The following is a 23,954-nucleotide window of genomic DNA, read 5'->3' as shown; positions in this document are numbered from 1 at the left end:
TCAAACTGCATTATTTCTACAGTGCAGATGGAGCCAAAGAAAACCTTATGAAATTTATGGTGTCAACATAAGTTGAGAAACAACTTGAAGGCACATGCACACACCTGTTTTATCATCCTTCCAGAACCTGCACATCTTGAAATAGCTCTTTGCAATTATTGAGAAGCCTCATTGCTGTTTTCTGGAGCCACATCCGCCGGTGTAAATCATGGGTCTTTTTTATACCTTGATTAGTTAGGGCCCAAACAGACAGGCCAAAATAAAGCTATTTTAGGTCACTTTGGAGGTATGCTGTTTAAATTTCACACGCATCTTAGGACAACCTCCAACGATCTCACTGCTGGCAATTGGATACTTGGCAGGTTCTTAGAAGAAACTGTTCTGCAACCCATGGCGGAGTACTGCCTTTAACAATAGTACCGAGTTTGCTGAGAGCCAGCATGATGTAGTGGTTTGCGAGTTGGACTACGAAGCTGAAGACCAGGGTTTGATTCCCCGCTTAGCCATGGAAAACCACTAGGTGACCTTGGGCGAGCCATACCTTTGCAACCCAAAAAACCCTGCGATAGGTTCACCTTAGGGTTGCCATAAGATGGAATTGCCCTGAAAGCACAAAACAGCAACAGCAGGGTTAGTTTGTACCCTTGTACAATGGCCTTTGAATGTGAGCACTTCCAAAGTAGGTTTTTTAAAAAATCCTTAAATATCTGGAGATTCAGAACAAAAACACAGCAGCTTGAATTGGCAGCAGTTCAGTAGCAGACTTAGATCTCCTGCACTGATAGGCGGGCCCTATTTTTTCTTTCATTAGTCCAAGTTTTGCACCAGTGCACAGTAATTGTGCCAAATTCTCTGGGATCACATCAGTGTAAAAGAGAATAATTAGATCCTCTTTTCTTCTTCCTGTTACTTTGAGTCTATTGATGGTACTTCTAATGCATTTTTGCTCAGCTTTCTTTTTTAAGGATGACCTCTTCTTTTGCAGAGGTGGGGGGGCTATTTTGGCAGTCTTTTTCTGCTGGTACCAGTGTTGGTGGTCTTTTGTGTAAGCTAAGAAGCAGTCATCTAGAGGAGAGAATTCATGTAAACAAACAACTGACATCTTTGCTAGTAGACAGACAGAAATCTTTTATGGTAAGGACAAAAGGTGAAGTGTCAGCAATGCTATTTCCCTTGCAAATAACTGTGTCGTAATGGTTTCCTGTTTCTCTCATGTAGTTGGAACATAAGGCTATGGAGACTTCCAAGGCACATTTGCATAAGATCAGCTTAAATTGTCATCCTAAGAGATTTTCTCAAAGGAAGGTCTAAAGATCTGTCAGTTTTCATACCCATTTTGAAAACCCAGTGGTTATTAGCATGACACAGGTATTTTAAAGATATATTTACGCCAGTGTTTTTTCCTCTTAAATAAACCCACCACCATCGCATCTGTGGTTAACACATATGCCTTAAGGGATTTAGACGGGATTAGGTTGGTCATATAATGGTATCTCTCTCTGTCACTGCAAGCAGGCAAACCACCCAAGGAGTACAATTATCACGTCTGTTTGTTGGGACTAATGAATTGCAATGCCTGCTGAAAGTGTCTGCAGGCTGACCTTTCAGATAATCCTAATGAAGTGGAAAGTGGTTATTTAAAAAACAAAATTAGAATAATCAGTTAACGGTTTAATATGTTGGATCTATTTCACACAAATATTTAAACAGAGCAAAAATATAATATTTGACTATTTATATGACTGAATGGTGAGTTCCCCTCTTCTTTTCATGAATTAATGTAAGCTTATTTGGGAGAAATAATTTCTGAATGTGGTCTTCCCTCCCACCCACATTTGTACTTGAAATTGCTCTATTTATTGCGTTTAATATATTGATTTTAATTGAAGTAACAACAGGAGGACTGGCAATTTACAAGAACAACAGCTATTTAACTGCAGACGAGATAACATTTTCTCCCTTTAAATTTCAGTTCTCAATTTCTCTTTAAGTTAGTGTTTCAGAAACTCACTAAATTTGTTGGTGGAGAAATGAAATATGTGAACCTGTTACAAGCAATTTTTCTAAGACTGCAAATGATGAAAAGATAGGAAATATGAAAGGATAGGAAATTCAAGGTGATTCAGATTAAAAACTTGTAGTTGGAATTTTTTTAGATATACACTTCTGTGGCATAGATTTGGGGCCAATCCATGTGACTGTAATGTTGGTCTCTCTCAGACTTTAATATTAATTGATCTCATGGTGATCCAGATTCATTAATGTATGAATTGGGCTATAGTTATTTTCTGAATCCTATATATGTGGAAGGCCCTCTGCTTATGTCTGCTTGCATCATACTTATCATAAGCTATGCAATGAACGATATTTGCCCATTTTAACAACCTTGCCCTCTACAGGGGCAAAAAAAGATGGAAAAATATAATGGAGATGTTGTACTCTGTGTGTACATGTACATGTGTCATCAACGCATCTGTCGATTAATCGTGACCTCATAAATTTCAAAAGCGTTTCTTAGAAAGGAATACTCAAAGATGTACATACTTTAATACAGATAATTTTGCAAAGTTTGGAAATACACAAAGGACTGGCTCCCCCAACATATGTGCAAGATATTTCTAACTACAGCTTTGTAACTGTACATTTATAATTGTACATTAGGGAAACGAATTTACACATGTGTGATGCCTCATTATGTTTCTGATGTTTCTAGGTAGAGAAGCACCCATAAACCTTTTGTTCTAAATATCATCAAAGAAAATATGCATTGCAACACTAGACAGTATGAAAACTGTGCAGCCTTGTTTTGCGAGGCACATTGATATTTTTAGCATTCTTAGCTTTTAAGACAGAACTTTGGGATGAATAGTGGATTATAGTTTAAAATTTCACACATATTACTTGTGACCACAATGCATAAAACAAATATCAGAGGCACTTATGCAGAATTACATCTTCATGGGGATTGTAGTGTAGATCAATTATGTATGAAAAAATATTCTCTCAGGAAATATGTATGAAAAAATAGCTACAAAATTTAGGGTAAATCTTTCATTTGGCAATGTTGCTGTGAGAATGAAAATGAGCTTCATGTGAATGCTCTGCCTACTTCCTATTGACAAAGGAAGTTTTAAAGGCTTGCTCTGTGTGTGTATGTGTGTGTGAGAAAAACAACAATGTGTGCACATTTCTTTCCAATGAAATGAAAGCTGAATGTCAAAGAGATAAGCTCAGGACAGTGAGAGGACGAGGTTAGAGAGAGCACAACACAACACTTGGTAAAGCTGGAAAATGTTGTCACTCAGAGGTGTACGAAGCACTGATTCCTTGCCATTAGTATTCCAGTGAGATTTTGCCAAGTCCAAAACAAAACCTTGCCCTTCAGAAGAAAGAGATAAGAAAAAGAGACAAGTAAGTTTGATGCATTTTCTTTTCTTTTCTTACACAAGATAGAAGGTCACTTGAGTTACATATTTGATAACAAGGATTTTTTTTTGCCTCCCCCCTCCCCGTGATGTAGTGCCACTTGGTATGTTACCTTACCTTGCAGGGTTGTGTTTGAGGGATTCTGTGTTCCTTAGGGACATAACAAAAACAATTTGGGATGTGTCCTGAATACTCAAGACATTGTGTAAATTTGTGTGATCTCAGGCCCGGTACAGACGGGCCCTTTGCGGCGCGCCCATGACGTGCTAGGGTTGCTTGAGGGCAGAGCCCTGATTTAAATATTTTTGGTTGTGTGCCTTCAGGTCGTTTACAACTTACGATGACTTATGGTGACGGGGGTTTCTTGGCAAGATTTGTTCAGAGACTGAGAGAATGTGACTTGCCCAAGGTCGCCCAGTGGATTTCCATGATCAAGTGGGGATTTGAGTTGTAGTCTAGTGCTCAAACCACTATGCCATGCCATAGACACTATTTATCTTTCAGCATCCATTTCCCATAATCAACCATCCCGGTAGTTGATCACTTTCCTATAGAGGAGGAAGTTAGCCTATTCTCATAGTAAGGCTTCATGTGTCTTGTATCCTTCAGCCCAGGAGTAGGCATGGATTGCAGGCCACATACAGTCCTTTAGATCCCTAGGTAAGGCTTCTGAGGCCCTCCCTGGTAGGTCCTCAGCATTTTTAATAATTTTTTTGTTTAATTTTCAGATTTTTGTTTATTTTGGCCTCTTAACTGGTGCCAGTATGGTCCACTGAGTAGATTCAGGTAGAAAGATTGAACCTGCTTCCTGTGCAGTTGCCCACTCCTGCTTTAGCTATTGCCATTCAAGCTGTGCAAGGTGCCTACTTTTTATTGAAAGCACTTATTTAAAATGTTTAGCATTTGGAACCCAGTAAACAGAGGAGTCATTGGATCTGATTGAAGTTAATTCCCCACCCTAGGTACGATTTTTATTGTACGTGCCCACTAGTTCTGTTTATTTACTTTATTAATTATATATTTTCATTTCCCCCCCCAAGGAGTGCAGGGTGGAACAAGAGATTTCCCTCCTCGTTTTGTCCCCAACACAGTTCAGCAAATTAGTTTAGCCCCGATGTGGAACACTACGACAAGGCCAGTTGGTGAAATCCATGGGGATCTGAACCAAATTTTCACCTGAGTCTAGTCCAGGTTCAGCACTCCATTAACTGCAGTACACCGACTCTTTTACACAAACACATATCAGTGGATCTCTTCATCATTTTGCCAGTTGGCATGGCCCTTTCTTACCCTGTTGGGAGTGGCTCAGGACTTCATGTCTTCCATGACAACCATGGATCTGTCTCAAGTGGTATCTGGCTCTATTCATGCTGTTGGGCACACTCTAGACCATGTTTTCTTTACCAGAAGGGGTGGTGATGTGGGAATGGAGGAGCTTTCTACTGTTCCATTGTCGTGGACAGATTACTTCTCAGTCAGGTATAGACTTGCTGGGACTCAGAACCTCTGGAAGGGTCACGGACCCATTAAAATGGTCTGCCCAGGAGGGTTATGGATCTCAAAGGATTCCTGATAGCTCATGGGAGTTTCCTGCTGCTTTGGCAAGTGATCCTGTCAAAGCCCTAGTTAGTCTCTCCAATTGGGAAATGACCAGGGTGGTTGACACAATTGCTCCTAGGTATCCCATCTTACTGAGTGGAGCTAAACTAGCCCCTTGGTTTTCTAAGGAGCTGTCTGCAATGAAATGAACAAGACAGAGACTCGAGCAACAATGGCAAAAAAACTCAGACTGGGTCCCACCGTAAACTGGCTAAAATCTATCTGAAGGCCTATAATGGGGCAATAAAGGCAGCAGCAAAGGCTTTCTGACCAAAAGCATTGCAACTGCACAGAACCTTTCGGCTGAGCTATTTCAAGTGGTCAGTGGTCCATTACAATCTAGAGGAGAATTCTTGCTGTGAAGAATTTCCCCACTATTTTGCAGATAAATATCACTTGGATTTGCTATGACTTAGATGCCAGAGTTGATCTTGTTCCTTTGGATGTAACTGTGGCTCCTCCTTGACCAGTGTTGATGGATACTTTTCAATTTGTGCAGCCTGAAAATGTGGACAGGAATCCTGGAGCAGCAAGACCAACCACATGTGTAATAGACCCTTGCCCCCCCCTTGCTTATTAAATATGATAGAGGAGGACTAGCTGTGTGGGTAAAGGAAGTGATGAATGCCTCATTACAATTAGGCAGGGTCTCAATGCACTTGGAGAAGACTGTGGGAAGACCTCTTCTGAAAAAAACGGCCCTAGATCCTACTATACTAAACAACTCTAGGCCAGTCTCTAACCTTCCATTTTTGGGCAAGGTCCTGGAGCATGTGGTGGTTTCTCAACATCAAGGGTTCCTGGATGAGATGGATTATCTAGATTTGTGTCAATCTGCTTTCAGACCTGGTTATCGGTCAGGAACACCTTTGGTTGCCTTGATGGATGGCTTATGCAGGAAAGTGGAGGGAGAAGTGTGTCCCTGTTAGTTCTACTGGACTTCTCAATGGCTTTTGATTCCACTGAACAGGGTATCCGTCTGAGTCTTTTCTTTAGGATGGGGTTTGGAGGTACTGTTCTACAGTGGCTCTGTTCTTTTTAGGAGGATGGTCTTGGAGGGTGATTATGGGGGCTTCCTAGTCAACTCCTTAGCCATTGGCCTGTGGAGCCCCTCAGGGTTCAGTGTTGTCTTTTATGGTATTTAACATTTACATGAAACTGATGGGAGGGGTGGTCTGGAGTTAGGGGTTAGGTGTCAGCAGTCTACTGCTGATACCCAGCTCTAACACTCCTTTCCACCAAATTCGAAGAAAGCTGTTCTGTGCTAAGCTGGTGCCTGGCAGTTGTAATGGACTGGATGGGGGCAAACAAGTTAAAGCTTAATCCAGACAAGACAGAGGTGCCCCTGGTCAGTCAAAAGGCAGATCTAGCTATAGGGAATCAGTCTGTGCTGGATGGGATTAAACTCCTCCTGAAAAGACAGTGCAGGTTTAGAGTTGTCCAACCTCCTGCACTGTGTGTTAGAATCAGTGCTACTCAAAGAGTGGATCTGGAGCAGTGCCTGTCCATGAGCCACTGACTGCTGGTTCCCAGTGAGTTTCGAGGAAAGAAGAGTAAAATTGTAGCCAGTGGACATAAATATGGTGCCTGTCCTTGGCACATCGGGGGGAAAAAACTGGTGGTCCTCACATCAGAAGCACTGTAGTGTAGATGTAGACTATCTACCAGTGTCCACACTTCTTTCCCTAGTAAAAGAAATGTGGACGTTAGTAATTATCCATAATCTGAGTAAAGTAGGTAACCTGTGTTAATATACAGAGGTTGGATGGCCATTTGGGAACATCTTGATTGTGTATTTCTGCATGGCAGGTGGTTGGACTGGATAGCCCTTGTGGTCTCTTCCAACCCATGATTCTATGAACTGGCAAAACCACGTCTGAGCATTTCTTGTCTAAGAAAACCCTATGAAATTTATGTGGCTGCCATTAGTCGACAGGTGACTTAAAGGCGCACATATACTGAAAAGAAACTATTGTATTATATCTTTAGTGCAAAAGCCAAGCTAATGTCCCTCTACCTGTATTAGAGAAAAAATGTCCAGCACATGCCTTCTTTTGCTTTTAAATTTCTAAAAGACACATTTCAACAGGCTGTGGAATGAATCCTGCTGTGTTTGATGAAACTGATCCCAGGAAGACTTTCTCAGTGATGAGCTTCATCAACATGCCTACAGGCTCCAGGGGCTTCTTGATTGTCGAGGGCGGCAAGGAAAGTTGTTGTTATCCCCATTGGTAGAACAAATATAAAACAGGACATTTGCCTTTCACAGTCTCTGTGGGACAAAATGCTGAGTTAATCAGCAGCCTTTAAGAGCCACGCTGAAAAGATTTTCTCTTTCTTTTAAAACAAAGTAATATGCCAGCTAGGGTGAGAACTGTGATTAGCAAAATTTCACACTTTAGAAAGCTGGAACATTGCTGCTGCATGTTTAATGACTTCAAACTTGCATGCATTTGGCATTCCAATGGAAAAGCGGGATGCTATTGCTGGACAGACGTAGAAGGAAATTTACAACTTAATGCACTCATAGTGTTCCATATTTCTACAGCTGTGTAGAGTTTTCTGTACAATTAGAATATATAGAATCATAGAGTTGAAAATTTAAGTGTAGCCATATACTAGTTTTTTTTTTAAAAAACACAGTGCTTAAAGAGATTTTATTCATGTGAGAAAAGGTGGATCTGGAATGTGGACTTGGGTGATGCCTTACATATTATTGGTGTAACCTGACTGAGAGCCAATGTGGTGTAATGGTTTGAGCGTTGGACTACGACTCTGGAGACCAGGGATTTATTCTTGCTCAGCCATGGAAACCCATTGGGTGACCTTGAGCAAGTCACACTCTCTCAGCCTCAGGGGAAAGCAAAGGCACCCCCCCCCCCACACACACACAAATGATTCTTTCCAAGAAAAACCCATGACAAGGTCACCATAAATAAGAAATAACTCGAAGGCACACAACAACAACAACAACAACAACAACAACAACAACAACAACAACTCATGGTTGTTGGGTTACATTACCCTTCCCAGTACCAGATGAGAGATAGTGAGAGAATTAAGTGCACGAGGAAGGTGGTCCAGTAGACTCTGGGTCCCTTGTGGTCCCTGAACATAACAACGGAGTATGTAGGTCCCAGCCCCTCAAACCTAGCGCCAAAGCACCATATATTCAGGGTGACCAGATGTCGTCCTTTTTAAGGACATGTCCCACATCTCAGGTTTTTGTCCAGGAGGAATTCCACAATGTCCTTCCTTTGGAGCGTGGCAAAGAAGCATGGATTTAGATTTCAATGAGTGTTTTTAGCTTTTCTGTGGTCATGTCCCACATTTGTCTTGAATGTCCTAAATTTTGCGGTGCCTTGCCCTCCTTTGCAGGGAGGAAATCTGTCACCCTGCATATGTTAGATAATTTAACAGTAAAAAGGGACTTCAATGTGAAAGTAGAATAAACTGGTTCCATAATTTGAACTTGCTGTATATAAAACCAGCTTCATAGCAAGAAGGTAGAACACATACACACACACATACACACACACAAACTTAGGGCAATGTGTACCAATTGTCAGTACTATAGAATGCCTTCCTTGGGGAGTTCCACCAGTCCTAAACTTTGATATAGGTTTAGTTGATTGCCTGAAACACACACAGGGATGGTTGAAGAGGCAGGGATTGTCAAAAGAGTAGTCCTCCAGCCGCTCCTGTATTGTAACTCCCATCAGTCCTTGAAAGCACCACTATTGGTGAGGGATGATGAGAACTGCAGTCTAACAATATCTAGAGTACCATGCTTTGCCCACTGTTGGAATAAAGCATTTTGGTTGAATTGGTGGTGGTTGTGGTAAGTATTTGCTTATTATTAGTTTTCATTTTTTTGATAGCTGTAGAATTTTTTAGTAGGTAATGCTTGATCTTTTATGGTTATGTGGGTTGATTTTTGCTCCTATGTATTATGGCCTTTATTGTTTTATTCATTGATTGTTAGCAAGTGTGAGTTGCTTCAGCAATGATGGGATATAATTTCCTTAAAAGAAACACAAACAAGACTCCTGTTCTTCTCTTTCTTTCCTGCAGGCGCTCTCTCCTTTCTGCTATGATCAGGGAGAGCTACAGTTTCTGCTGTCAGGCCTCCAGATGAAATCAAACAAGATTCTTTATTTATTTGGGAAATCATTGTGGGCTTGTGGGCTTATGCTGTTATTATAGTGTTGGGAAGCACAGATATTTTTCATTTTCTGTTCTTAGTCTTTTTAAAAACCATTGTTTGGCGTTACATGTGTCCTTATATTAACCATTATTAATGGTAACACATCTTCCCAATCTTTATCAGGTTTTGACACAGGTTTTTATTGAAGGCATCTTTTGTAGCCCTTCAATGGTTTCTCTGCTGTCTTGGTTTTTAAAAAAAACACCGCCACTCACTTTAATCAGTATATTGATTTCAAACTATGCCGATGTGGATGAACTTCGAGATAGGACAAAATGTGCAGGTAATAAATGAATTTGGGCTAGGATCTATATATAACACATTTGTATGCAGAGAGATCTTCTACCACTTTTGAGACTAACTGAAAGAAATAAGTTGGCAGCATGAGCTTTTGTAGACTTCATTCTGTTTCCTCAGATGCATTACTGTTTTTTTTTTGGGGGGGGGGGAGACACAATCTTTTTTTCGTATCTTGGAGATGAAGAAGAGAGAATGACAATTAGCTGTAGCCTTCTGAGTTTCCATGTTGCGTAGTGCTTTCTCAGATCTCTTTTTACTTTTTTGCTGATTTGAGCTAGAAGTTCTCATTGTATTTATTACATTTCTCAGAAAGTTAGCCAAAATTCTGACAGACCATAATGACCCTCTGAATTCAAGCAGTGAAAAAGAATGGACAGAGTGAATGGATTTGTGTCAGAGAGAAAGGAAGTGAAATAGTTACTGCTGCACTCATGTTTATGGATGCTAGTTAGTGTTGTAAGAAACAGAAGGCTGAGAAGGAGATCCATCACCTTCTCAGACAAGCAGATGACAGATTTAGAAAGAAGCTAATAACCTCTCCTGTGCATGATACTGACAACTGATGCATGCACCACCATTCAGCTTTACTGTCTGGATGGCTTTTAGTAAACAAATTCTGAGATGTTTTTTAACAGAATATGTGGAGCTTTTAAAAATGCAAATGTGAAGACTGAATCCAGGAAACGGTATTAAAACTTGAGGCCATGGGTAAAATGCCAACTTCTTAAACCCAAAGTTTTAAGGATCTCTATGCTCTTGTCCATTGTCCAAGCAAAATTGGAATTGAGAATTTCTACTCTGACAGAGAAATGTTTTGTTATGCTGAAGAGGAAGGATTTTTGCTTTTTGGGGGGGGGGGGCTTTTGGATAGCTGAAGCTGAATGTTTTGTTCATAGAAGAAGCTTGGTACGTATATGTCTCACACCTGTTGGCGGTCTGAAAAAAGGGGAAGCATGAACTGTCTTCCACTGCTAGGATTCCTAGATCTCAAGGCCTCAATCCTCTTTTTCAGTCTGCAGGGTAAGGGTGAAGAATCTCAGAGCAAGAACACTGCTTTGAAAAAGTGTGTGTGTGTAGTCCTATTTGTTAGACTTGCTGATTTTTATTTGAATGGTTTACTGTGTGCAACTGTAGTTGATGCTTAATGTATTATGCTTAATAGGACTACCTCCTGTAACATCAGAAGGGCCATCCCTTGTTCTCAGGTTTTGGCCCTTAAATCCCAGGATTCGGGATAGTGGTTGCTTTATCAATCCTGTCCACAGTGAACATGACAGTATTACTCTTCAGATGACATAGTTTTCTTCTAGAAGTAACATATAGATTGTGAAGGGGTGTGTGACTGAAGTTCAAAAACTACTCCAAACCGAAATACATAGTGTTAGTTGGTCATTGACACTACCAGAGTCCCTGCTTTTTGCAGAAATTCCAGCTATTTGTAGGATTTGTTTCTAGATAAACAGTTGAATGCATGTAGGTTGGTGGAGAGAAAATGATTATGGCTGTGATCACATCCAACTGTCTCCATAATGTTGCTCCATAACTACTACTGTCTTGCTTTCTCTTTTTATAATGGCATACAGGGCAGGAACATCTTCAGGCTTTCAGTAGTAGTGTGTGTGCATGTGTTCTGCTCACTGAGCAAATACAACTGAGCCAAGGCTCAAGCCTCCATCTGTTATGCAGCAGCACAAGGGGCCAAGCAGATTGTAGCTCAGTTGGAGCTGGCTCAGCTTTCTCACTAAATAATCATCCTCTATCAGGCTGAAAACACTCTTTGGATGCTGGAAGAAACATCCACCATTCCTTGTCAGTTCAGTAACTCACCTTGTTAGTTGGGGCATATGTATACACAGATTAGTTTACAACAGCAGATCACATGGGATTCCCTCCGCATCTGCTTTCTTTCCCATATCCTGAACTATAAACTGAGTCTCTCTTATCCATAATGCTTGGGACCCAAAGTGTTTTAGATTTCAGGGTTGTTGTTTTTGTTGTTGGTTTTTTTTTTTGTTTTTTTTTTTTGGAATTTTGGAATGCCTGTATTTTTTATGTATTTACATAAATATATCTTTGGAGATGAGACCCAAGTCATTCATTCGTTTATTTTTCATATACACCTTACGTACATTGCTTGAATGTAATTATATATAATTTAAAAATAATTTTCTGCATGAAACAAAGTTTGAGCACATTGAACTACATTAGAAAGCAAAGGTTTCACCACCTTAGCCACCCATGAAAAAAAATTAGTTTCTGGAATATTTTGGATTTTAGAATTCCAGATAAGGGGGACTCAACCTGTACTTGGGAATCTACTTGCATCCCACTGATGTACTGAGAAGAGAAAATACCTCCACTGCTTCCAAACACTTTGTGATATATATATATATATATATATATATATATATATATATATATTCCGGTTTTATAGAAGAGTCCACTCACCTGAAATGCAGCACTAGAACTCTCAAGCAGAAAATTCTAAGTGTCTCATCAGACTGCAAGTCCCAGGATATATATTCTGTTTAAATTTGACTGGTATTAAGTGAATATACAGTATACAGCTATATCAGTTTGGTAGCACACCATGGTTCCATCCTCTGGAATCCTGGGACTTGCAGTCTGATGAGAAACCTAGAATTTTCTGCTTGAGAGTTCTTGTGCTGCATTTCAGGTGAATGGACTCTTCTATAAAAGAGGAATCTAAATATCATATTCTCTATTTTAATTTGGGAGATAATCTTACTTTTTTGGTTGCTTTTAAACTATCCCAGTTTCTCTTTGTTCCTTCCACGTTCCCCCTTTGTCCCACTTCAGTTGCAGCAAACTGAGTTGCAGCAAACTGCTACAGCCTCTCCTAGCTTGTGTGTTCTTCACTATTAATAATATTTGCCTCCTTGACACCACTCTGATGTTACTTGACGACAGGTTTCAATCTGTGAAATGTTGGAGGGTCTGAAATTCCTGAGCAAATGGCTTACGTATTCCAAGATTCTGTAGAGTGGAACCAGGACAATTCAAGTGTATCAAATGGCTATAAATATAAAATCCAGATAATCTCATTGTTTCGATGAGTCTGACCTAAAGCATAGGTGTGCATTTATGTACTACCTTGCACCAAGATTTTATATAGGCTTCACCTCATCACTGTGATTTTGAATAAGTCTCTTTGTACCAAGAGCCAATGTAATTCCGTTAATAATGCTATATTGTTGTTTCCCTTATTCAGTCATCATTCCCTGGATAGCCTCAGGGAATTTTATATTGTTGCAAGCTAACTTTCCAGTGGCCTGCCTCATAGGTCTGTTAGGGTGAATGAGAGAGTAACAGTTGTTTAGAAGAATAAGAGAGCTATGTTTAAAACATTGTGTGAATGACTGTATCCACCCAAGACACAGCTGCTGTTATGTGTCTCAAAGAGAATGGTTGGTATGAAATCTGACAGGGTTTATATGCTCAGATGCTATAAACTGCTGGTTTTGTGTGTCTTCAGCTCATTTCCAACTTATGGCCTAAGATGACCCAGTTATGGGGATTTCTTGGTAAGATTTGTTCAGAGCAGGTTTGCCTTTGTCTCCCTCTGAGGCTGAGAGAGTATGACTTCCCCAAGGTCACCCATTGGCTTTCATGGTGAAGTGGGGATTTGAACCCTGGTCACAGCCCAGTGTTCAAATAACTACACCATACTGTAAGACTGGTGTAATTTTAGAGCTGAAATTAATATTGGTAACCACGTGAAGTCATATATGTTTCCCACTTTTTTTACATCTGTTTTGATTATGAATTTCAAATGGATAACTTACATTTTGAATATTAACCTTTTATCAAGAAATTCAGATTGCTATTTCTTTATTGCTTTGGTTTTAATGGTCCTGTAAACAGCACTGTGTACCACATTTCTCATGCCAAAAAGCACTGAATGTCCCTTAGCAAATACTGTTAGATATAACTGGGTGTGAAATAGCATTTTGAAATTTTGGATGAATGTTTGGCAATTGAACAGCTAATGTTCTGCAAAAATGTAGAGATCTTAGTTTTCAAAAATGTTTTTAAGGAAAGCAAATTTGCTTTTCTGTGAGCTATGATGAAACTTTGTTATCTGAAAATTCAAATTGGGATTCGTTTTTAAATAGGTGAAACACACAAACAAATCATTCCATCCAAAACATATGCAGGAGGCAACATAAATTATGTTGGATTTGGACTGCAGCATAGAAATGCACACAGTGTGATAGTTATCCCTGCTGCAGTGAAAGGCAGCTAAAGCTTAGAAAGATTATGACTTATATCTAGAGGCTAGTAGGCATTTGAGCCTTCAGCTTTGTTCAGTTGTCGAGGATGGAAACCCCTATCCTTCTCTTATTGGGTAGTTGATATGAGGCTTTCTCACAATACATATGAGACTTACCATTACTGCTCCTACAGTGTAATGAGAATAGATGTCTGTAGTTATCCTGTTCATTGGTAGGGTAATACAGTGGCTTGCCAGGAAAGAATCAGACATTGGGCTTTTACTACTATAGGGCATGTGCAATTTTGTGTGTCAGTAGTTTCATTGTATATAAGACTTCATTGTAGGTATATGCACATACATGCATGCACATGCACACATAGAAAAGGGGTGCTAGAAATATTCCAGGTTTTAATACTGGAGTTAATAGTCCAACCTCCTATTTTGTTGTGTATAATTGACGAGCCATTCATTGTATATTTCTTGAAAAGAAGATCCATAATTAGATAATTGTTCAAGTCAACTTTAAATGTCTTGAGCAGTAAAATAAATCCAGTTGTCCTTTATGCTCCATCCCCAGTAATTACTGTAAATACTCAACTATAAGTCGACCTCATGTATAAATCGAGGGCAGGTTTTTGGGCCAAAAGTATGGATTTTAATATGACTTATGGATAAGTTGAGGGTAAAATTTAGGGGCATGTAACAAAGGATGTAAAGGATGAAGCAAAAGATGTAAAGGATATAGCAAAGAAAAACTATGCCAAACAACTTATAAAATTCCAGGAGGCATAACTGTTTGTACTCAGACTAAAGGCTAGAATGGATGAGAATGCAGAGGGGAGTCAGTACTTTCAGGTCAGATTATGCTCTTGCCTTTCACCAGGAGATGGTTGCTTTTAAAATAAAAGTTAAAATGCAGTACTTGCATTTACCCGTGGATAAGTCGACTTGGGTTTTTTTTTTTGGGGGGGGGGAGTCAATTTTTTGACTAAAATTTCTAGACGTATACATGAGTATATACAGTATACTCAATTCCGCATATAAACTGTACAATATTAAATTGATTCTTTTTACAATTCTTTATTTCACATCCACATTTTTCTAATTATTGTATTCTAAAACAAGGTTCGGACGATAGGAGAGTATCTTATTTACTCCAGGGGTTTCAGGTAGAATTCTTTCCTAGCCCTACTTGAACATGCCAGTGATGGTATCTAAGACCTTCTGAATGCAGAGCATGTACAGTATTCTGCTATTGATCAGGAGCCCTCAAAATATCTAACTGACTCTGTGCTTCAAAATCACATGAATTCAACTTAGTGATGCATAGTAAAAATACGCTATTTCCAGGGATTCATGAACCCATTCATTGAGTAAATCCTCTTTATTTACTCATTGCAGTTCTACCATTTCCTTTGTAGTCCTATATCTAGGTCCTTAAAGTATATAACTATATGACAGTATATAAATGATGTGTATCTCAAAAGGTGTGTTCCAATGGTAAGGGGTCCAGAGCACTGAATTAACATTTTTGTTATGGAATTGAGAAACTCCTCTGGTTGGTGATTTCCTTTTGACTGCAAGAGTTCAGTTGTGAGGTTAAGGTGAGGGCATGATCCAAGGAGTGGTGCACTGAGAGAATTGCTTCTGTCTGCAGAACCTGGAGGGAAGTGAGGACCTCCTGCAGCCTGCTTTCACATACCATCCCCAGCCAGTGAGAAACCTTCTGGAGCTGGTTTTGAGGCTATGTAGATTGTTGTAATATGTCAGGGAGAAGCAGAAAGTTGTATCATGTTGTCTGAGAGTAAAATATTGGGTGTAGGTCTGAGACACAACTTCATACTCGGATATCTTCTTACATCAGTCACTATTTATCTAATATAGGCGGTAACCAGATGAGCCAGGAACCAAATATTTTGTCAGTAAGTTGAGCCAAGGCATTAGAACAGAGAAAGAAAGCCAGGGGTTAGTCAAGAAATGGACAGAAGCACACTAGACCCAGGCCTCTTGTTCAGGTAAGTTCCCAGCCAAGCAGGAAGTCTTTTATAACCCTTCCTGCCAAAACACTTGCCCAAGTTGGCAGATCCTTTGGAGAGCTGAAAAATGCTTGACTGTCAAGATGTTCTAAGCACAGTTAGTTCGAATAGCACACCTGTGGACACCAAACACACAGAACCACAGATTGACAGTTCCTAAACCTGGAAGCTCCTTACAGTCACCCACTGATGTTGTTCTAAGTGGTCTTTGGGAGATCTCACGTTGACCAGTTCAGGGTGTGAGTGTGTGTGCACTCACACACCTTCATATTGGACAGTAAAATATCATAGGACACAAAATCAGTCTGGAGAGGATTCACAAACATATTGTTGCTTATTCTTATCCACAGGCAGGATTTCAGTTGAGCAAAAGGGAATTTGCCTGCTACAGTGTGATAAAGAAGGTATGAAGTAACCTCAGAGCCTGCTTATGTAGGATCCAAACAAATCTGAACAAAAGCTATGACTTTTGTCTATGTTGGATTTGTCTCTGAAAATGCACAAACAACATTGAGTCTTTTTCAGTATACGAGATCTTCAAGCTGTACACACACACATGTCTCTGTGTATGCAGCTTGAAGCTCTGGTATAATGAAAAAAGTTTACGAAGGGGTTATTCAGGCCAAGCTTCCTCCCCCCACCCAGACACGATCAGCGCGGGATTGTGGCAACCACATGGCCTGGTCCTGATCTGGGCAACCACCATGGTCCCTAACAGGATGTAGACTTTTTCCACTCTTTCCGGCTGGCTTTTCCTAGCTGGGCACGCTCTCTGCGTGGCTTCTGGTTGCTCTGGGAGCGTGTATCATCGGCACGCTCCACTCCCAGAGCGGCTAGAAGGTGTTCTTTCCTGCCCATCTCTTTCCGGCCAAAGTTGCTCTTGCATTTTCAGAGACAAATCCAACATAAACCACCAGAGCTTCTGTTATGATCTGTTTGGATCCCACATAACTAGGCTCTGAGATTATAAGTTGATTTTCCATCTATTCACATTAAATCTAATTAAAAAAAACACCAGCATCTCCATATGCACTTTGATAATTTCATACATTCCTTTACAAACAACTTTGCTTTTCATGTGTGTGTGTGCGCACGCGCGCGTGTGCATGTGAGAAAAGCAAAGCAGTTTGTAGAGGAAGATATGAAATTACTAAAATACAGTGCTGGCATTTTTTAAAAAAATATAGATTTAATGTGAATAGAATGAAAATCAATTGGTAAATGTCAACATATATGTAAAGAAATGTCAGAGTGATTACTTTTTCCAAATATTTCCGTTTTGAATAAATGACATATTCATCAAATTGTGTTCCAAACCAGACAGCCTTGCTTTTTTCTGCCAATGATTTTTTAAAAAAAATGAATGTAGGACTTTGTTGTGCATATAGAGATTACAGAGTGAAAGTTTTCAACACCAGCTATTCTATCAACAACAAGAAAATGCTTTGGGGGACAGATATGGAGACACATGCTAAGGAGGTGACGAAATAGCAAAGGGCCTCCTAGCACCTTAAAGACTAATTGATTTTGTTTGTTATAAGCTTTCATGGACATTCTTGCCACAAGCTTTTCTGTTGCTTTTGTTGCTGGAAGCAGTCTTGTGCCAATGTGATTGTTTTCCTTTCTTACCATATTAATTACTGATACCAATAGTACTTTAAAGCAGATGATGAAGAGATAGAAATAGTTCAAGATTTTTCCTACCTTCACTCAGTCATTAGTCAAAATGGTGACTGCAGTCAAGAAATCAGAAGAAGACGGGGACTTGGAAGGGCAGCTATGAAGGAAATAGACAAAATTCTGATGTCCCAAGATATATTATCAAGATATATTATTGAATACTAAAGTATGTGTTTCCAATTTCTATGTGTGGTTGTGAAAGCAGGACAGTGATGAAAGATGATAAGAAGAAAGTCAACTCATTTGAAATTTGGTACTGGATTAGAGTTCTGTGGATACAGTGGACAGCTAGAAAGACTAATATTTATTTATTTAATTTTATTATTTTATCCTGCCTTTCTCCCAAAAAGGGACCCAAGGCAACTCACAATATTAAAAAAAACCATTAAAACAACATTTAAAAAAACCCACTTAATATAGCCTAATTAAAACAGTAAAAAATTAAAAAAAATTAAACATACTAAATTTAAAACATACAAAGGTCAAAAATAATCTACCCCCCCCCCCCCCCAATAAAACCAGGCCTGCATGATTTTAAAAAGCTTGCTGTAATAAAAATGTTTTTGCTTGCCAGTTAAAGGCCAGCAGGGCGGGGGCCAGCCTAACCTCCCAAGGAAGGGAGTTCCACAGGGTGGGAGCAGCCACTGGGGAGGCTCTCTCTTGTGTCCTCACCAAACAAGCCTTCTCTATAGGATCTTCAGGATCTAGGTGGTTTGCATGGGGAGATACGGCCTCTCAAATAGTCTGGAACTAAGCCATGTAGGGCTTCATAGGTCATGACCAGCATTTTGAATTGTGCTCAGAAATGAATTGGTAGCCAGTGAAGCTGTTTCAATACATGAGTTATATGCGCCCTATAACTGGCTCCGGTCAGCGTTCTAGCTGCGGCATTTTGAACCTGCTGAAGTTTCCAAACAGTTTCCAAAGATCGCCCCATGTAGAGTGCGTTACAGTAGCCTAAACAGGATGTAATCAATGCATATATCATCATAGCCAGATCTGATGTCTCAAGGAATGGGTGCAGCTGGCACACTAGTTTTAACTGTGCAAATGAACTCCTGGCCACTGCTGAAACGTGGGCATCCAGGCTCAGAGTGGAGGCCAGGAGCACACTGAAGCTGCTTGGGGTGAATGGTTTCTAGAACAAATCGATCGTGAACATTCTTTGGAAGCCAGAATGACTAAACTGAGACTATTGTACTTTGCCCATAACATCAGAAGACATGGGAAGAAAAGACAATAATGCTTGGTAAAATGGAAGGCAGTAGGAAAAGAGGAAAACTCAATTTCAGATGGATAGACTCAAATCAAGAAACCATGGTCCTGAACCAGCAAGACCTGAGCAAGACTATTGATAGAGTGATTTGGAGGTATCCATAAGTCAAAGTCAGATAGTAGTTAACAACAACAACAATCAATAAATACCATAACCACTTTGTTCCAAGGAAAGCAATATGTCATTTTTGGAGGTGGCTTCCAAATAGGACTATTTAGCTTGAATCCTAATTTGCCATAGGCTTGGCTTGTTTTATCCTCTTTGTGTGCTTATGGTGGCATTTTCTTTGAAAGATTTGTTCAGAGGCATTTGCCTTTGCTCTCCTCTAAGGTTGAGGAGAGTATGACTTACTCAAAGTTACCCATTGTGTTTCCATGGCTGAGTGGGAACTCAGTCTCACAAGTCAAGGTCTGGTGCTCAAACCACTATACCATGCTTGCTTTGATCTTGGCTTCTAATTAAGTCATTATTTGTGGTTGCTGCCAGCTCCTTCCTCCAGATCCTGTGACATGCACTGAGGACTTGAAGAGAAGCGTGTTTTTGGTCCCACTTGTATGAGTGACCAAAAGCTAAGAAATAGCAGATTTTCCCACTATTTGAAGATGAATCCTATTGCTCTTTACTTGCTTGGAAATTGCATTAGAAATGCAGTCTGCCAAGTGGGAAACTGTGTGTTATCAAGTGTCCTGTTCATCAGATGATTGGGAGTACTTGTTCCTAGTTTGCTGCAAAGTAGTTTTGTGATTGTAGGGTCCTGAGCTTAATTTCTTAAATGTATTTCATGTTTGGCCCTTTCTTGGTCCTTTCTAAGTACAGTTTGCTTTCTTTGACAAACTCAAAATATCTTTTCCTTTCTGCTATGTACTCTTATTGCCTTTTGAGTAATTCTGCTAAGATGGTAGGCTACTTGTGTTGAAGCTTGACAGGAGGCCTCTCTTAGAATTCCTTCTGCATTTTTGGAGCACATGAACGTGCTGGATCAAATGATGCCTCTCTTATTTGCCCTTTGCTCACTCACTCTAGACAGGCTACCTCCTTGACAGATGTTCCTATATTCTATTCTTATCTGTGTTTCAAAAAGTTTTATAACTTCTTTCTGTTTCACAGTTGTCCTAAAATTTCTTGAACCAGAATATTTCTTGTCATGTAACATTGAGGATTTTTTTTACTAGGGCCAGAAGCCTATTGAATCACACAGCATATGCAAGGCAAACCTATCACAAGGTTTTCTTGGCATAATTTGTTCAGAGGGGTTTACTCTTGCCCTTCCTCTGAGGCTGAGAGAGGCTGACTTGTGCAAAGTCACCCAGTAGGTTTTAATGTCTGAGTGTGGATTCAAACCCTGGTCTTCTGGAGCCCTAGGCAAACACTCAAACCACTATGCCATTCTGGCTGTCTTTATACTATTACATGAAATATTTTTCTGTATTATATAAAATGGTTGCATTACAAATAGAAATAGGCTTTTATAATGTCATCTCTTTCCTACTGAAGGAATCCTAATGTATCATGATGGAATGTTAAGCCTATGCAGGAAGTGAAGTCTGTCATGTTTGCTGCCATTAAGTGTGTTGTCCCTAAGCTTAAGGTACAAATCTGTGTGTGTGTGTGTGTGTGTGCGTGTGCGCATTTTCAAGTCATCTGTTGATTTTTGATGATCCCGTGAATTTCATAGAGTTTTCTTAGGCAGTGAATACTCAGAGGTGGTTTTGCTGGTTCCTTCCTCTGAAATATACAGGTGCTATAGAGCATGCTTTGTGTGTGTCTTTTTTAATGCTACACTGACACACATGTTTCTTTGTTGATCAAGAGAAAGTGTATTTTATAAACTTAATAGAGTGATCTTCGGGTTCATGTAGCCTGCTCTTATTTAGTATGAAAGAGGTCTATGCACATGGATCAGTAGAAGGGGAGGCATCAGCATACTCTGTAATCTACAATTAAAAAGGTGGATGAGCTACATAGATAATGTTCAAGTAGGTCTTTAACCCAAGCCCAGTGAGGAACACCTTAGGGAACTGGGTATGTGATAACTTGGAGAAGATATGATAGTTGCCTTTAAATATCTGAAGGAATGTCATGTAGAAGAAGGAGTGACCTTATTTTCAGCTGCTTCAGAGACCAAAATGTGAACCAATGGATTCAAATTATAAGAGAAAAGATTCTATCTAAACATTAGGTGGAACTTCCTTGGTGGTAAGAGCTATTTGACAGTGGAATAGACTCTCTCAAAGGTTGATGGAGTCGTCGTATTTATAAGTCTTTAAATAGAGCTTGGATGGTCTTCTGTTGCATGAGTATGTTTGGGGGCTGGACCCAGTTATATGTATCTACAATTATATAGGTGCAATAATTCTGTATATGGGGAAAGAGTGGAATACCAGGCCAAATCTTGCTTCTTCTGGGAGTAGAATGTACATGCTGAATACATTATGAACTAGTTGTCAAATAATGAGCTCTTGAATAACACTTGTAACAAAACACAATCCTGAAGCCAATAAACAGGGCCAGTTGAAAATATTAAATATGTATAAAAACTCAGTATAATATTAGATCTGAACATTTACTTATTTAGGTCCAACACAGACTGGCACAAAGTGATGGCCTGTGGGCAGAGTTAGGATACAGCGTCCGCACGCTGCGTGCCCTAACCCCACCTCCAGGGCACTATTTTGGCGTGCACAAGTCCACACAGCATGCACCATGATGACACCCCTCTGGTGCTGTATCCACATGATGCAGCACTGAAGGGGCATCATAAAGCTGTGCCGCTATGGCTATGGCGCCCCTTGGAGGCGCCCCTTGGAGAGCCAGTTTTTGTGGCTCCTTTTTGCGCTCTCCGGGGGCCGGATCAGGGCCATGACATGGGGTTGCTGCAGCCCCGATCCAGCCAGGAAAGGGACAGCTGCATGCCGCCCATCTGTACAGCCCCTTAGTTGCACAGTTGAGGATGGAACAGCTAGTGGCTCATGGCATGTCAGAACTACTGTTCAGCAACAGGGCAAAGCACTCTACCTATGTTTCAGACCATGCACACTTTTAAGTAACAGCTTGCTTGCACTGCATACTGAAGAATAACTATTATTATGAAGAGTTAAATGGACTTGTACACATATTCTTGTTCAAACTATGAATCTCTTTGCTTTTTTGAATTACAATCATCATCATCTGCTCTGTGACTGCTCTGAGGCGACATGGCCAAACAGATTTTCTAAGGTTTTGGAGAGAGAAAGTAACAAATGTGCTTAAAATCTCCTGATTTCTATCCTAAAATAAGTGAATGGAAGGACATGAACTGAAGGAATGGTACATAACTCCCCAGTCAAATTGTTCAAGAACCCCCTCATCCCTGACTTTCTGGAGAGGCTTTGTTGGGTGTGTGTTTGTGAAGTTCACACAGGCAGCTGCAGGGCAAATAGAGGATAGGGATTTTTCCTTGCACGAACTTCCTTTTTCCACTTATCTTCGTGTCCAAGCCACTGTGTTTTTGCAGTTTGACATCAAAGAGCAAGCCCTTGAACTGATTCTTCCTCAGCTGAAATCTATTTCTTTTCCTACCAACTACCTCCACAGTTGTTGAAATCTGAAACTGTGCTTTTGTGTCATGCATACACGTGAACGTGTAGATTTAATATGCAACCAAAAATCCATTGATCTGTCTTTAGTCATGTTGAACACACTTCCTCAGTAGTGGCAATGCGCTCAAAAGTAGCAAGCTTCTTTTTTTTCTTAAACATTCATTTAAAATACTGCAATGTGTAAATATAATGACCATGTTTATACAGTCCTTCAAGCCTGTTTCTTCCAAGACATTGTTTTGTAAAAGTACTTGTTTTGTTTGGCTCATAGCTGGGAGGCTCAAGAGGAAGTGTCTTTGGGATTACAATTTAAGGGCGCCACTGACCTTGCGTGCTGCCCTGCTTCCCCTCACTTCCCATTGTGGGGCTTACAAGAAGTGTCTTTGAGAGAGCAGCTGGTATTTTAAAGACAATTTGTCATGTAGCTGAGGCTAGAAAGATCATTGCAGTTCCTTGATTGGGCTGATAAGTAATTCTCTCTGCACATCTGCAATCCACAGCTGCTTCCTCCTTATTGGAGTTTTGCTTTCTCAGCCAGTCTGATGGATTTCCTTTCTGCCCGCTCTCATTGTTTCATCTATTGAGCAACCCACAGTCACTGATTTTAGTTTCTAGCCTATTCTCTCCCTTTGGAGTTTTGGAGGCTAGTAGAGGTTTCGGTGCAGACTGCAACAATACTATCATATTCCTTGGTGAAGCTTAGAACAAACATATTATCTAGTATCTAGAGAAAAATCACTTCTTTTCCTTTCCTATTAAATTATTTTGTCTCTAATATTTAAAATAAAATAAAATATATGTAACTATACTTGGAAATTGTTGTACAAAGGCCCAGCGTGATCAGGATTCCTCCCATACCTATTAGAAAATAAAAAAAACCAGCAGTTTGTATCAGGATCCAGTGTGTGTTTCTATTTGAGAAAGACTTCCTTTCCCACAAAGTCTGCTGAGGTGTGTAATGTACTTGAAATCACAACTAAAACACCATGCTAGCTAATTTTAGAATCTGCAAGAAAGAATCCTAAAATTAGTATTTACTAATGCATAAAAAGGAACTAAAGAGGTTTTGCCTGGAAAGGCTTTTATATCTTAGAAACCCATCCCTAACTTGCAAAATGTGAGTGTGATGGTGAGACGTCCTGTAAGTAAGATGTATTGTCTTTTATCTAAACAACAGCAATTAATTCTGAATTTTCATCTATAACTACCTATTATGCAGACATCTATATTTGTAGTCTTTTGAGCTGAAACATTCTCCTTCTGGGGGAGGCCATGATGTACACATTGCCACCCTAATTTACAAAAGTATTGTTGTTGTTGTTGTTGTTGTTGATGATGTTGTGCCTTTAGGTTGTTTCTGACTTATGGTGACATTACGGTGGATGTGATTTTCTGGGGCTGAAAGTATGTTATTCACTCAGTGAGTTTCCATGGCCAAGCAGGGATCTCCAGAATCATAGTCCACTCTCAATTTCTAAAAAGGAGAGCTTAAAAAGTTGTGCAGACTGTATATATGGAACAGAGAGAAAGCACATCTATGAGTTGGGACATCAGAGATGTTTATCACGTGGAGGTTTTTGCAGCTCAGATCTAAGCCACTGTGGGTCCAACGATG

General features: G+C 39.9%; 1 protein-coding gene across 5 annotated transcripts in view; it reads left to right on the top strand.

The window, feature by feature from the left end:
- DOCK4 (dedicator of cytokinesis 4) overlaps window positions 1-23,954 on the top strand; it is a 311,504-nt gene that overhangs the window by 93,942 nt on the left and 193,608 nt on the right. The gene's annotated exons all lie outside the window — the stretch shown is intronic.

Source organism: Sceloporus occidentalis, unplaced genomic scaffold (assembly GCF_023333645.1).
Source record: "Sceloporus occidentalis isolate IW3139 unplaced genomic scaffold, rSceOcc1.0.p SCAF_5, whole genome shotgun sequence".
Lineage (NCBI taxonomy): Eukaryota > Metazoa > Chordata > Lepidosauria > Squamata > Phrynosomatidae > Sceloporus > Sceloporus occidentalis.
This window is presented reverse-complemented; position numbering and strand designations above follow the sequence as displayed.